General features: G+C 45.3%; 1 long non-coding RNA gene across 2 annotated transcripts in view; it reads left to right on the top strand.

Annotated features, from left to right (window-relative positions):
- Window positions 1-6,504: 6,504 nt before the first annotated feature.
- LOC146834809 (uncharacterized) overlaps window positions 6,505-15,300 on the top strand; it is a 53,829-nt gene continuing 45,033 nt past the window's right edge. For both annotated transcript variants that reach the window (XR_014960340.1, XR_014960339.1), the window contains exons 1-3: window positions 6,505-6,612; window positions 7,153-7,225; window positions 7,324-7,396. This is a non-coding gene — a long non-coding RNA (uncharacterized LOC146834809). The remainder of the gene's footprint in view (window positions 6,613-7,152; window positions 7,226-7,323; window positions 7,397-15,300) is intronic.

Genomic DNA, 15,300 nt, shown 5'->3' with positions numbered 1-15,300 from the left:
CGGGTCCGTCCGTTGGCGCCTACAGCCCCTCTCAGGCTCTCAGCCAATCCTGGCGCTGCCAGCAGCGCCAGGATTGGCTTAGGGCACGGTTACTGCTCGCCCGCCTGCCCATTAGGAGACCGAGGTTTGAGCCTTTGCTCAACCCTCGCTCTCCTAATGGGCATGCGCCAGCCAGAGCAGACACTAGTGCGCATGACTGGGCACGGCGCGGAAATTCGCTCACCTTCCCCACTCATGCGCACTTGTGCTGCAGCTTGTTGCCCCTGGTTCGTCTGAAAATCATGTCAGTCAACATGACACCGGACCGCCCACCCCCTTCAGACTCTGAAGGGGTTGGGCGGTCCAACGTCATGCTGACTGACATGATTGTCAGTTCTCCCTCGGCGTCTTTGAACTTAAGTAAACTGATTCAGTTTACTTAAGTTCAAAGACGCCGAGGGAGCTGCGGGCCCTAATGGACGCACCGTGGCTGCATAATAAACAAAATACAACAGTGAATTTTTCTGCTTTAGTAGAAAGCAAACACCATCTAACAGAACACATTAGCCAAAATACTGCACACACGGAACATAGTAAAGATATTCCATATAGTTGGCTAGCATCGAACTCACAACGGCACCAGCCATAATAGGAAACATTCAACCCGTAGCCTAAGTCAACTCATATATATCGACCATGCTTGACAATGGGCATACCAGTCCTTCAGATGGCAGGCACCTGAATTGGTAATGACCTCCAGTTTAACACAACAAACCATGCTACGCCAAACATGCATGACCCATACCACCAATGATATTAATTAAACTGAAAAGAGAATTTGGTCTGTGACTAAATCAGCTGTGAAAGGACCCAAACCAGGCAGTGGCTGTAGGGCCTTTCTACTGCACTCTACAAATTCTTCTTAACATAACATAAATTCCACACCTGAGGTATTGGTATTAACTGGGCAGTACATAACTAAGCACTTTACTTTGGAAGGACTAGGGTCCTCACGTAGAGTGTGGTAGCTGGAGCACTGACATGCCAGGGCAGCATAGGGACATATACTGCTGACCTGGCAGAAGACCCACCTCCACAGTAAGGATGTTCACTAGGAAGGCCGAGAGCTCCGTCCCTTCTACGGTGCTTAGCGGAAGCAAACTTGGCTGTTAGTGCCATGTTAAATGGGCCCCCTCTGCAAAGTTTTAATGTTTTTCAAAAATAAACTTCCAAAGTAGGAGTTTAGTAGTGAAACACAAAAAGAAATGCCCCGCAAGTAGTGGAAGTTGTCCCTTAGCAGAGGTCATTTCTTTGGCATCCTGTTTTGCTGTTTGGCATCCACCAGGCTCCCCATTGCAGGGTCTGACAGGATAAATGTATGTAGGGCGGAGAGTGTGAGGTGCACTGACTGATGGCTCAGTGTACCAGAGGCTGCCCGTCACAGGCTCCTGCCAGCATAGTCTTCACTGTCAGAAACATGGTGCTTCCCCCGGCTCTAACTGCAGAAGAGGAAATGCAGGTTCGGCAGACTGGGCAGTGCTACTTGTTTGTCAATATCCCCCATTCACGAAACTGTAAATTAGGTCTCAATGGAACACCATGCTATATGTAATATAAAACATCAGAGCAACAGTGAAAAACATAACACATTTTCTTTTGCAACATCCTCTTCTGGTACACTGAGAAAAAAGATCAGGCACAAGGGGTAGCGCGAGTAGAGTTAATTAAAGGTGTTTTTCTTCAGTTTAAAAAGTGCGATTACAGAATAAAATGCCAGATGACCAAGTGTTAGATGATCTCATTCTGATTCGTCTTTCAAGTCAAAATAGTATTTTACCACACAATGTTAGTGATGACTATTTGAACATAGAGTGATGCAACAGAAATGAAATGCATGACTCAACTATATCATCAGCATCTCTTGTCAGTAATTACGTAATCCTGCGTCTCCCAAGCGATGTGGTACATCAATAAAGAACGCGCACAGAAAAAGGACCTGTGAAGGCTGGCTGGAATGTCCTCGTATTTCATGCACATCTTATTGCAACGGAGACGAGTTCATAGGCACAGCCCAGGGGTAGAGATTTCTCTTCCCAGTGTTCATAAAAGTATTGCTACGTGTTAAGTATAACTCTATAAACACTGCTTCTTCATGTAACATATCGTTTATTTTTGTTGTAGTTATTAAATAGACTAGTGGTACGTATTCATATTTCTCCTAATCAAAATAATTTGCAATAACAGTTTTTATTCATTTCAAGTAAAAAAAACATTTTTTTAATCCAAATGTCTTGCTATTTGTGCTAATCTACATTCGTCCAACTGTACCTTGCCTTACTGTTGCACACAGTTCTCAAGCAGGAACTGCAATCCTTGTCAGGGCAGAGTCACAAGCAACCCTAGAGTAACCTATCCTTAACCCTCTGGTAGCCTGGCACAAAAGTAGCCAGTCTTAACTTAGCGGCAACGTGTAAAGATTTACGTAGCACTTCAAACAGTAATAAAGTGAAACACAACAAAAGAAGAATCTCACACTAATTTAGAAATATAGAGTCAAATTTAAGACCAGAATTACAAAAATCCAATCAATAGAACCAGAGATATGCAATGTTAAAGATTTAAGTGATAATAGTGCCAAAAAGCACCAAGTGCCAACTGTGGAAATCTGGTCGCACCAGACTAGGACAAAGTCACATGTACTGGTCAGCTATCAGAACCCAGTTATGCCCGCTGGATAAGAGTACCTTAAATCCTGGTTGCACAGCATTGTGGAGTCCCACGTCACTCAAAGGCGATTCCTAGGACCTGCGAAGCTGCAGTGCGAGTTCCTGCATCTTCATCGAGGATGCTGTCAATGAGAGGCTTGCAACGTGAAGTCCTGCTTCGAGATGCACCATGCTCTGGCTGATTCCGAAGAAGCTATGGGGCTTGCGATGCGTAGTTTTGCGTCATCATCAAGGATGCCGTCAAGAAAGGGCTTGTGATGCAAAGGCCTGCTGGAGGTTGCGTTGCACTGCAGCAGTTGCTGGAAGCCTGAGGGTGGCAATGTAAAGTCCTGCACAGGAGACAAACCATGCATTGTTATTGATGCGGAGTTTGGAGAGGTGATGCATCATGCAGCAGCTCTGATGCAGAGTTTCTGATTGGCGATGCATCAAGCTGCAGCTCCAATGAGTTGGTTCTGCTGGGACAACAATTGGAGCTGGTAAAGCACATTCAGGTCCACTTCCAAGGGTGTAGGACTGGGATCGCACTATGTAGCAGGGTAGAGCTCAGAGCTGTCAGAGTCCAGAGGCTGAGTGGACAATGGAGGAAGCCTGTTCTGTCCCTGATGGCATCTCATCAAGAGGACGACCAACTAGCCTTGGAGTCACTTTGGTAGTCCTGGGTCCAAGATGCAAGTCCAGTCCTTCACTTAGGCAGGAGGGCAGCAGGGCAGCAAGACAACACAGCAGGGCATTTGAAGTAGGAGAAGCTTCTTGAGGTTTCCACCTCCCAGAGGTGTTTGGAATTTCCTGCCTCCTTGCCCTCGTCTCAGATTGTCTGGGGTCACAATATACTAGTGCCAAACCCTTTGTGAGAGTGTCCAGGCAGGGCCTTTGTAATGTGCAAGTATGGTTGGCAACAGCACCTTTCCTTCATTAACTTGGAGTGGCCCATCCTTCCAACACCTAGCTTCTCTTTGTCTCACTGGCAGAGAGCAATACACAAAGACCAACTGCCAGATACACCTCATCATGCGACTAAGGATATGGGCAGCAGGCACCATATGGCGGGCACAAGAAACTGCCAACTTTCTAAAAGTTTTTTTTAACTTCGAGGGGTTTGGCCAATACTAACACCCAAACTAGGCCACAACAATAGTTTAGAACAAAAAGTTGTTTGTGCGTGCGTTTTGAATTACTGCACTCAAAAAACCACTTTGACAACTAGAGTAGTTTGGTGTCTTTATTACACTTTTCATTTTTCATTTGTTTGTAAAGCATTTAACATTTGAGTCATGTCATAGAGAAGAACAATGGTTTTTAGAAGTATTCATCACAACATCAACAATAACAGCACAATTTAAGTTCGATGAGTACATAACCAATAAAGTGACAAAACATGACAAAAAACACAATTGGCCAGTCCTTAATTTGACAAAAAAAATAATGGCGGCAAAGACTATTTACACTTTCACACGGCAACATGCCATGCACACTAGACAATGCAAAAATTACACCAGGCTAATTGCCTTGTTGGCACAGAGTATTATTCAGTGAAATTATGGTGATTAAAGCTAACTGGGGTGGGTCGACGCGTTTCAGAACCCTACTTTTCTTTTTGGGTTCTCCTCAGGACCAAGAGAGGTCAAACACTAAAATATTATCCCACACCATCCCCAAAAGTATTATTACATTTGAACAAGCGGTTCTATCCTCCCTCAGTCAATTGAACCATCAGAGGGTGTTTGTCAAAAGCAACATGCCAGCCAAACAACGACTGGCTATTGAGGAACTCAAAGATGTCAAGGAGTTGGTCATCAAGCAGGCCGACAAAGGTGGGGCTACAGTGGTCTGGTCAAAATAGGCATATCTTGAAGAAGGACGCAAACATGTGTGTAATCAAACATGGTACCGGAAGATCCCATCGGATCCAGTAAAACAGATTCAAAATGAGATTAAAACCATGGCTGACGAAGGATTGGAGGCCGGTATCTTGGGCCCCAAAGAATATGAGTACCTTACAAAGCAACATCCAAGGACACCCATGATTTCCTTCCTTCCTAAGGTCCACAAAAATGCCAACGCCCCCCTGGCCGCTGCATAGTTTTGGGGTGTGACTCAGTACTAGAGCCCATCTCCAAGTACGTAGATTTTTTCCTCAAAGAATTTCTGAAAAATGTCAAATCATACCTGAGTGATACCACAGACTTCATCAACAAAATCGAGGGTTTCCAATTCAACCCAAATAGTCACAGATTATTCACCTTGGACGTCGTGTCTTTATACACGCAAATCTCCCAGGAAGCTGCGCTGGATGTCTTGGGATCTTATTTGGAGAGCAGAGAATGCCCCCATCAGATTCCCACCCAATTTATTGTGGGCCTTGCATCATTGGCACTGAAGCGCAATTACTTCAAGTTTGGAAATGACTTTGTTCTCCAAGTGAAAGGGACTGCCATGGGATGTCCCTTCGCGCCGGAGATGGCGGTCCTCTACATGGCGAGATATGAGGAGCGGCACATTTCTAATAACAAACCCTTCAGTGAACACGTGGCTCAATGGTATGGATACATTGATGATGTATGGTGCATCTGGACTGGAACGGAAGAACAACTTCTCAGCTTCCATGTGTGGTTGAACGAAAGAAACCCAGACATCCAATTCAGCTTGGCACACAGTACAACCAGTCTTACATTCTTAGATGTGGAGGTACGGCCCACCGAAAATGGTTTGATTACAACCTTATACACAAAGCCCACAGACAAAAATACGGCACTCCAATTCCAAACCCACTATCCCAAAAGTCTCAAGGAAAACCTACCTTACGGTCAGTACTTGCGCGTATGGCGCAATGGCACCGGTAAGGAAGATTATGAGATACACTCAAAGTTGTTGACTGAGAAATTAAAGGAGAAGGGATATCCATCAAAATTACTGAAACATTCGTGCAAGTGTGCGTGGTTCACACGCCGTAAAGTACTCTTATAAAACACAACCAAAAAAAACATGACACGTTTGGTGTGTGTCTCCTCCTTTGGCCCATATAAAAACTCATTTAAGAAAATCATTCGCCAGAATTGGCATTTGGTAAAGGACACTGACAAGGATCTACAAATTCCTTTATTTGCACTGAAAAAAAACGTGAGCATTGGCCAGCGCATCATACGGGCATCGGATGATCCCCCAAAGAAATCTGACTCACTACGTCCCTTCTTGAATTTACAGCCTGTGGTGGGACACCACAAATGTAAAACCTGCCAAGCATGTAGCTCAACGATTAAAGGCACAGAATTTACGAATGGAACAGACAAGTGGAAGCACAACAAATTTTCAACTTGCAAGACCAAGAATGTGGTCTATGCCGTTATGTGCCCCTGCCCTTTGATTCACACCGAGAATACCACACAAGAGGCCAGACAGCGAATAACTCAGCATCGATCAAGGATAAAAAATAAAGTACCCAATGCACCCCTCGTTGCTCACTTCCAAGAGCTCAAACATACCGAAAAAGACCTCCGGTGGACAGTGCTGAGCGTGATCAAACTAAACCCCGGGAGGGGGGGGGTGGGGGGGGGGGGTATGGAAAGGGCACTCCTCCAACGAGAAGCCTACTTAATTATGCACTTCAACACAGCCTCCGTAGGACTGAATGAAATGTCCAAGATTAATAGACTGTAACCTACTAGCCTTTAATATAGTCCAAAATATTAAAATCACGATATGTAATGCCCCCAAAATTGCCAAATATTTAATTTCCATGGAAAGTTTATTATCCTGAACCACAAGTACCAGCATGCCAAGCGCCGACGCACGTCAGAATCGACAAAGCTGGCCATCCCGCAAGTGGCACTCACTTCCGCATTGTGGTGATGCTGCCGACGGAAGGGCCGGTGAGGTACATTGTCAGGGAGCCACACTCTGAAATCAGGCAAGTTCTCTTTCTCAAACGCGTATTAGTACGCCGATCCGTTCATTGTTTGATGGTCACACGGGGCTAACGCTCAAGTACAGACCTAAGGTCATAATGTAATTTTTCATATGTTTCAGGTGCCACTGACAAAGTGTACAGTGCTGCACCCCTTCTCTGTGTGATTTGGGAAATTAATTAGATCACAAGAGCCGTTTTTCTAAAAAACAAACATGAATTCAACAAAGTGAAGTATGCCTAATTCACAGAATAACATGAGCGTCTGCCCTGTAATACTAATATTTAAATTAGAGCACTTGTCCTTTTTATATAGCATAGGCTGTCCCCACAGCTCGAATACACGCAACTTTTTGCTAATTTAACCAACGGAATCATCTATTGGCACATCCCGCCACTGGCAAGAGGCAAGTTACACATTAATATGGCACTGACCCGAACCATGAGCGCTCACCTAACAGGGACGTTTTAATAGAGTGCACCAACATCACAGCTGTCTGATTCACAGCTTAGTAAACTTTTCAACTTTTCTCTACTTTTTAGATATCTCACTACGTTACGCGGCTTCCTGCGCCATTAATTGCTAAACAGGACTCGTGATCATCATCTCTAAATGGTAAGAATAGACCTTTTATTTTGCCACAAGTCAGTGGGGCAATTATAATACAGGGGCACTTAGCTGATTCAATTTTTTCTCATTTTATAATATTTTAGTGTTCGACCTGTCCTGGTCCTGAGGAGAACCCAAAAAGAAAAGTAGTGTTCTGTAACGCGTCAACCCACCCCAGTAAGCTGTAATTACCATCATTTCACTGAATAATACTGTGTACAAACAAGGAAATTAGACTGGTGTAATTGTTGCATTGTCTAGTTGTCCATGGCAGGTTGAAGTTGTGTGAAAGTGCAAACAGTCTGTGCCACCATTCTTTCTTTGTCAAATTAAGGACTGGCCAATAGTGTTTTTTGTCATGTTTTGTCACCTTATTGGTTATGTACTCGTCGAACGTCAAATGTGCTGTTATTGTTGCTGTTGTGTTGAATATTTCTAAAAACCATTTTTCTTCTCTATGACATGACTCAAATGTTAAATGCTTTACAAACAAATGAAAAAGGAAAGGTGTAATAAAGACACCAAATCACTCTAGCTGTCAAAGTGGTTTTTTGAATGCAGTAATTCAAAACGAACGCCCAAACAACGTTTTGTTCTAAACTTTCTGAAAGTGGCATTTTATGAATTGTGACTAAAAATCTGACTTTACCATTAAAGCAGGCTTTTCATTACACTTAGTAAATGTAATAAGATAACCAAATGTTATCCTATGTGAGAGGTAGGTCTTGCAGTAGTCAATAATTAATTTAGGAGTTTTCAATACCAGAAACAAGTAAAACTTAAAAGTATATGTCCTGCATTTCAAATACACTGTACCCTGCCCTCTGGGATGTTCAGGGCCTTCCCTAGGGGTGACTTATATGTTTAAAAAGATGGGTTTGGGCCTGCCAAAAGGTTTATTTTGCTAGGTCGAAATGGCAGTTTAAATCTGCAGACATAGGCTGCAATGGCAGGCTTGAGGCATGTTTGCAGGACTACTTAAGTGGGTGGCACAGTAAGTGCAGCAGGCCCTATAAGAGCATTTAGTTTACAGCTCCTGGATGCCTATAGCACTACATTACTAGGGACATCCAAGTTAATTAAATAGGCTAATTGGGTGTAAGCCAATTCTACACTGATTAAAGGAGAGCACAAGAAGTTTAGCACTGGTTAGAAGTGTTAAAGTGCACAGAGTCATAAGGCAAACAAAAATGAATTCCAGCAAAAAGTGAAAGCAAATAGTTTGGGGTGACCCTGCAAAGAGGGACAGGTCCAACACTAAACAAGACATGCAGTGCAGAACTACACATGGTCCAATCAGTGATCACTATATATTCGTAACATTGAAAATGTTTGACCAAATAGACTTCAAAAATCGGAAAGACCACAATGTGTTTCTTAGCTAAACCTGACCTTGAATATGTTAGGCTCTGTATGAAATGCTATGTGCAAAAGAGGCAACGTCAGCCAGTGCCTTGGCTTATTGGTTGTCTTAATTTTCTCAGTGGTATGCCCCCACATCAGTGTCCTTGTATTTTTCATTCCATGTCTCACTGTCACAGACTCCTTTATCTGTGCAGAGTCTCTCGTTACCCCTGTCCATCTCTATGACTCAGGGTACCTTCATTAAGGCTTTCCCTTCCTGTGTCCATATCGGTGTCTGCCTGTCTGCGTCTTTCTTCCAGTGTCTGTGTCATCATCTCTCTGCCCCAATGAGTTTCTGTGACATATCTTCCAGCTCCCTTTCCGATGTCTCTGTGCTCCAGTGTTTTTATGTTCCTGTTTCCAGTATTGATGTCTCTCTGAGCATAGTGTTTATCTCTCACTGATAATTGTCTCTGTCTTTCACTGTGTGTCATTGGCTCCATTTCCCTATTACCCGTAACTATCCTTGTCATTTCAATGTCTGCCTGCCTCAGTGTCTGTGTTTCTTTGCCTCAGCATCCCTATCTCCCTCTCTCATTATGCATGTCTCCCTACTCATGGGTCTGTTGTTTGGAGGTGTCCACATGGCTGTTTAGAGCCACCTGTCACCTACACACTTGCACAATTGCATTCATGCATCCCGAATCAGGACAGAAAACACATCTCTTGAGTGCACGGGCACAGATGTCACAGGCGATAAAACAGTTTGTCCATCTCCTGAAATCTCAGCACTGCTCACAGGTCATTGTCAACAAAGCCACTGTGAATGAATCTGTGCTAAGACAATTGGTGATGCCAGTAGCCCGCGAGCCTCTGCCAAAGCATCATGGATACCACAGTCCAGTCCTGTGTTCACCAACCCATGCACTCTCTAGCTGTGAAGTGAGGGTGCACAAATTGTCCCTGTGTGCCCACCCAAACCTTTTGAACCACTGCACGCTTAGAATGGGGGCATGGCCTGCTATTCAACAGGCCCTAGAATCGTTAGGAATCCGATTGGTAGTGGTGGCCATTTGGCAGATCCAGTGGGGAATCACAGCCCTGCAGGGGAGAACTATGAATAGACTGGGCCTGCCCATGGTCATAGGAGGCCATGGACCAGGTACAAAGAGGCAGAAGAAACAACACAGAAACACAGTTCACCCTCAGAACCAACCAGGTGCTGCCCTTGAACTGTAAGAAGGTTTACTGGACCAGCACCACATGGTTATAGGGGAATGTACCAAAAGAATAACACTATGGGTGATAACACCCAAGATGATGCTGAGAACATATTCAGTGACAGCACAGGGTACAGTATTGCAGCTTCAGTTAAAAAACAAGATCATCGACCTTGTGAGCCCAAACCTGGAATCCAGTTTCGCCCAGTGCACCAGCTGGGAAGTCACTACCTCCATTCAGCAAACTGAGTGACCCAATAAAAGCAGAACCTGGACAGCACAAAGAGTCCAGTTGGACAAGAGTGGAAAATGGAATGGCAAAAGCATCAAGTGGAGCTTAGATGAGTAAATGGGCAGTGTTTTCGTTACAATGAGCACCCATAAAAGACGAAGCTAGTTGTACAGTAATCTCAAATGGAATAAGTCGACGCTTATGAGTTTATGGCCTCACTCAAACCTTTGAGTTGTACTCTGCCTATGTATAAATGCAAAAATCATACCCGCATAAACTAACCACTTAAATCATGTTCATGTGGGTAGAAGGCAAACATATATAAAATGTAAATTCCACAAGAAAACAGGTTTGACATATCAACTTCCCTGTGTATGATTTACAACTAATGCAACAGACACTGTAGATATGAATTTTCCAACTAAAGCATTGACATCAACAAAGGATAAACAACATGACAAATCAGTCAAATGGAAAAAAGTAGTCAGTTTAAAAAAAAAAGCATAACTATAACAATGTCATAAGACGCAAATGATGCATTATCTTCATTTGCACTCTCAAGCAACTCAAATTATGTAAAAAGTGTGTAGCACACTATGCAAATAGAAGATGATAACCTCTTGCAAAAATAACTCCAACACATGGGAATGCTCTTACAGAGGGCTCATATCCTCATTGCTCCAAAAGGAAGAAATCACCCAGACGAAAGAGATTCAAACAACTAAAAACAATGCAGACCACTTATGACTTGGAATAATTGATGGGGCGTTTCCTAACAAAGCACCTCGTTCAGCCCCTAATTCGCCGGTTTAGATAATACAGCAAATCTAAAAAGAGGATACATGAACCAAAGTGTGTTGAGAATAAATTACTGCATGCACTCAGATGCTGTTCCGCAGTTGCCCTTCAGCAGAATGTCAGGAAACTTACTGCAATTCACAATCAACAATTGGAACAGCACTACTTGGTTGCAAGTACTGGATACAATCAAACCCCATGTGGTAGTAGATAATGATGGTGGTGGTAAGAGTGGTAAGTGTGATGTTGTAATGGTAGTTGTGGCAATGGTTGCAGTGAAATGGTTCTGGTAAAGGTGTTGCCAATAGTGGTAATGGTGGTAGTGATAATGGTGGCAGTGCTAACTGTGGAAATGATGGTCGTCATAATGGTGGTGTTGGTAGTGGTGGTGGCCCATGGTCGTGGTAATTGTTATGATGGTAATGGTGGTGATGGAATGTTGAGGGTGGCGGTAATGAAGGTGCTATTCGTGGTTGTAATTATGGTGGTGGTAATTGTGTGGGGGTAATGCTGGTTTCATTGTTGGTGGCATTTGTAATGGTGGTAATGGTCCTGATGCTAGCGATGGTGGTAGTGGTAAAGGTAGTGGCCCTGGTAGTAGTAATAGCCATATTGATAACGGTGGTAATAGCACTAAAGATGGTAATGGTGGTTGTTAGACCTGGCATCATTGGCATGAGTCTCTCCTCCATTTTTTTTCTGTTTGCCTCCTCCGTTTACGATGTTTTTGCTGGATTATTGCTTTGGGCACTGTGCCACTGCTGATCAGTGCCACAGTGCAAGTGCTCCCTATGTTAAATTGTTACATGGATTGGTGTTACCATGATTGGCTTGGTTGACTTACTGTTCAGACCCTAGTCTAGTGCACTGCGTGTGCCAAGGGCGTGTAAGTTAACTGCTGCTGGTGGGCTTGCAGCACTGGTTGTGCCACCCACAGAAGCAGCGTGCAAAATGTGTCTCAGGCCTGCCACCGCGGCGCCTGCGTGCAGTCCCTGACTGCCCTGTCGACTTGGTAAGGAAACCTACTTACCAGTCTCTAAAACCTTCCCTTTGCCACATTTCAGACACCTCTATGGTAGGCCCTAGGGCAGGGTGCATTGTTGGTACAAGGTAGGTCATGCCCTGATGTGTGTGGCATGACCTAATAGTGAATTACAGCCATTTTCGTTTTCACTATTGAAGGGCTACCTGCCTCCAATAGGCCAGACTGGGCAGACTGGTTATTAACTCCATTATAATCTATCTGACTCAGGGAGCATGGTAGCAAGTCGAGTTTAGTATCCCTGAACTCAGAATTTAATAACGCACCCTTTAGGATGGATGGGTTTTAAATTCTATGTTTGAAAATAGCACTTTTAGAAAGTGGCTATTTTCTTGTCCAACTATCCACCGGTCTCTGCTGGTTTGGTGTGTGTGTCAGGGGCTGGGTGGCTCCAGAGGTCTGAGTGAGTCAGTGTGGGGTGAATGGGGCGTTTACACGTAGAGTGAGGGAAGAGTAGCCTGCCCTGCCTGACACAATACTGGCTCCGCCTCCTGCTGGGCGACTGATAGCCCTGCTCCTGCCAGTGACAATACTGGCTCCGCCTCCTGCTGGGCGGCTGAGGACTCTGCCCTGCTCAGTGAATAGGCCAGGTGCCTCTGCCTGGCAACACCCACAACAAACCTGAGATGGTGGGAATCTCCCTGCTTGGACAAAGGGAACAAAGGGAAAAAGGGGTATAAGAGAAGGACCCCTGAACCAAGAACTCGGATCACTTCTGACAAGGAAACCTGTACCAAGGACAAGAAGCCTGCTGATCTAAGGACTTGCCTCCCCTTTCTGCCAGAGTGCTGTTTTGCTGTGGAGGAACCTGACAGCCGCTTCTTTATTTTTGCCAAGGAACAAGGAGAGAGGAACTTGGTGTGTACTCTCTGAACACTTGCTAGGAAATCTCCAAGGACTGGAAGAGTGCCAGTCTCCTGCTGAAGTCACAGGGCCAAAGGACTTCACCATTTGCTGAATTGCTGGAAAGTGTTGTTTCCAGTACACAAGGGAAAATCTGCAGTCTCGACGCCGCCGGGCCCGATCGACGCCAGCAGCAACGCCAGTGAGCAGTGGGTATCGGCCCCGGCTCCAAGTGACCCCGTCTCGACGCCGGTATCAACGCCAGTGAGGAGTGAGTATCGGCTCTACCTCCAAGCAACCCCGTCCCGACGCCGCTGCTGATCGCATCGACTCGACGCCCTTCTCGACGCCGTGAGCGCTGCTCCGGCCCGACATCCCTCGACGCCGCTGCGGATTGACCCGACTCCGAGGCACGACCTCGACGCCGATCTCGACGCCGTGGATCATCGTTTTCTTCGTTTCGCAAGGTACTGTACTTGTGGGGTCTGTTGCGACTCCAGGCTCGACGTAGCGCTCCTCGCGGTCGACGCCGAACCTTGGGAATCTTGTAGACTCGACGTCGTGTGACTCCTGTGGGGGTTACATTGTTGCCAAAGAACTGTGCTCAGAAGAATACTTTGCTAAAGAACTATTTGCCAAGAAGAAACCTTACTTGAACTATTATCTTTCCTTCCAAAGAGTATTTATTAAGACTGTGGTATATTTTTGTCGTTATTTGGTCTTGTGCTAAGCCTTATATAAAAATCCTATTTTTATAATAACTTCTGTGTCGTGTCCATCTGTAGTGTATTCACTTTATTACTGTATGTGGCCATAAATGCTTAACACACTGCCTCTGAGATAAGCCTGTCTGCTCTGCCAAGCTACCAAGGGGGTAGCAGGGGTTATCTGAGTGTGTAATCCCCTTGCCCTGACTAGAGTTGGTTGGTCCCTATTTGTCAGAAGTGTATACCTCTGCCAACTAGAGACCGCCGGTTCTAACATTGGTGGTCAGCGGTGAGGATTTGAACTTTGCATTTATGACTCAGGTGCAGTGATTAGTGTACGCTACATAGTGAAAGCAGACCATAACGCAGCCACAGTCTGTTTGGTAGGATTGCCTATTTTTGTTCTCCGCTTTCCTGGAGCTTATTTTCTTAAACACTGCCAGTTTTGACCATGGAGAATGCCGGAGCTGCTACACCTGTGGAGAATGTTGTGGGGGAATTCGATAAGGAGAAGATAGATTCCTACACGCTAAAAGATCTAAAAGGATTTTGCAAGCAGTTTAAAGTTCCTACCACAGGTGTCTCAAAGAAAGAGGGCTTCCTCAAAGCTCTGAAGGCCTGGTTAGAGGCCAGAAATCCCTCTGATCCGGTGGTGGTACCGGAAGAGGAAGAAGAAGAGGAAGAGGAAGAGCCCACAGGTGGGCCAGTGTCATCTCCAGGCAGTAGTGCGTCCTCTAGGAGCCTTTCCCCCGAAGAATTAGAAGACAGGGAGAAGGAGAGGGGGTACAAGTTAGAAATGGCAAAACTTAAATTAGGAGGGCAGTTGGAATTAGAGAATGCGAGAAGCAAGAGAGAAGCTGAAATGGAGAGCAAAAGATTAGATTTTGAGAGAGAGAAATTAGCGTTTGAACGTGAGAAGATGGTGAGGGAGATGGAGCTTAAAACTAAGAGTTTAGAGTTGAATCCCTCTGGTGGCAGCACTCCATCCGTGCCTGCAGAAAGTAGGTTTTATTTTCCTAAGGATGTGATCAAAGATTACAGTAAGAATGAAGATATTAGCCAATGGTTTAAAGCGTATGAGTTAGCATTGTTGGCCCACCGGGTCCCTGAGAAGGATTGGGGAACGGGGTTGTGGAGCCGCTTTACAAACGAGGGGAGAGATACCTTGTTGAGCCTTCCTGCTGAGGATAGGATGTCTTATACTCATATGAAAGATGCTTTAATGCTGAGATATGGCTTAACCCCAGAAAAGTACAGACAAACCTTTAGAGAATGTAAGAAGTTGCCTGGTACTACGTGGGTTGAATATGTGTCTTTTTTCTGCAGAACCATGGATGGTTGGATAAAGGGTAGCAAGGTTGATAGTTATGATGCTCTTTATGATTTGTTTGCTTGGGAGCACTTGTCTAATAACTGTTTTCCAGAGCTACGCCAGCACCTTGTTGACAGCAAGCTATCTAACCCTAGAAAACTTGCTGAGGAGGCGGACCGCTGGGTCAGTACCAGGGTCCACAAGGGTCCAGTGGGAGACTCAGCCAAAGGTGGGCAGGGTCCCCAGCAGAAGAGTGGGGGGGACAGGGGTAAACAGAGGGAGTTTCAGAAAGGGCCCCAAAGTAGTCCCCAAGGGAACCAAGGGAAGGGTTCCCAGCCTCCCCCTGTAAAGAAGCCAGAGGCCCCGACAGGTAAACCTGTTCACAGGGGCCCCATGACCTGCTATGCCTGTAAGCAGGTGGGACACCGTTATTATGATCCCCAGTGTCCCATGAAGGATTCGAATGCACCGCCGCGTGCACCCCCTCGTCAGGTAGCGAGTGTAGCCCTGGGAGGGGAGGAGATGGGTGCCCCCGGTGGGTGGGGTCCCGCAGAGATGTCCCTGGTCTCTTTAGGAGACGTGG

This window comes from Triturus cristatus, chromosome 4_2 (genome assembly GCF_964204655.1).
Source record: "Triturus cristatus chromosome 4_2, aTriCri1.1, whole genome shotgun sequence".
Lineage (NCBI taxonomy): Eukaryota > Metazoa > Chordata > Amphibia > Caudata > Salamandridae > Triturus > Triturus cristatus.
This window is presented reverse-complemented; position numbering and strand designations above follow the sequence as displayed.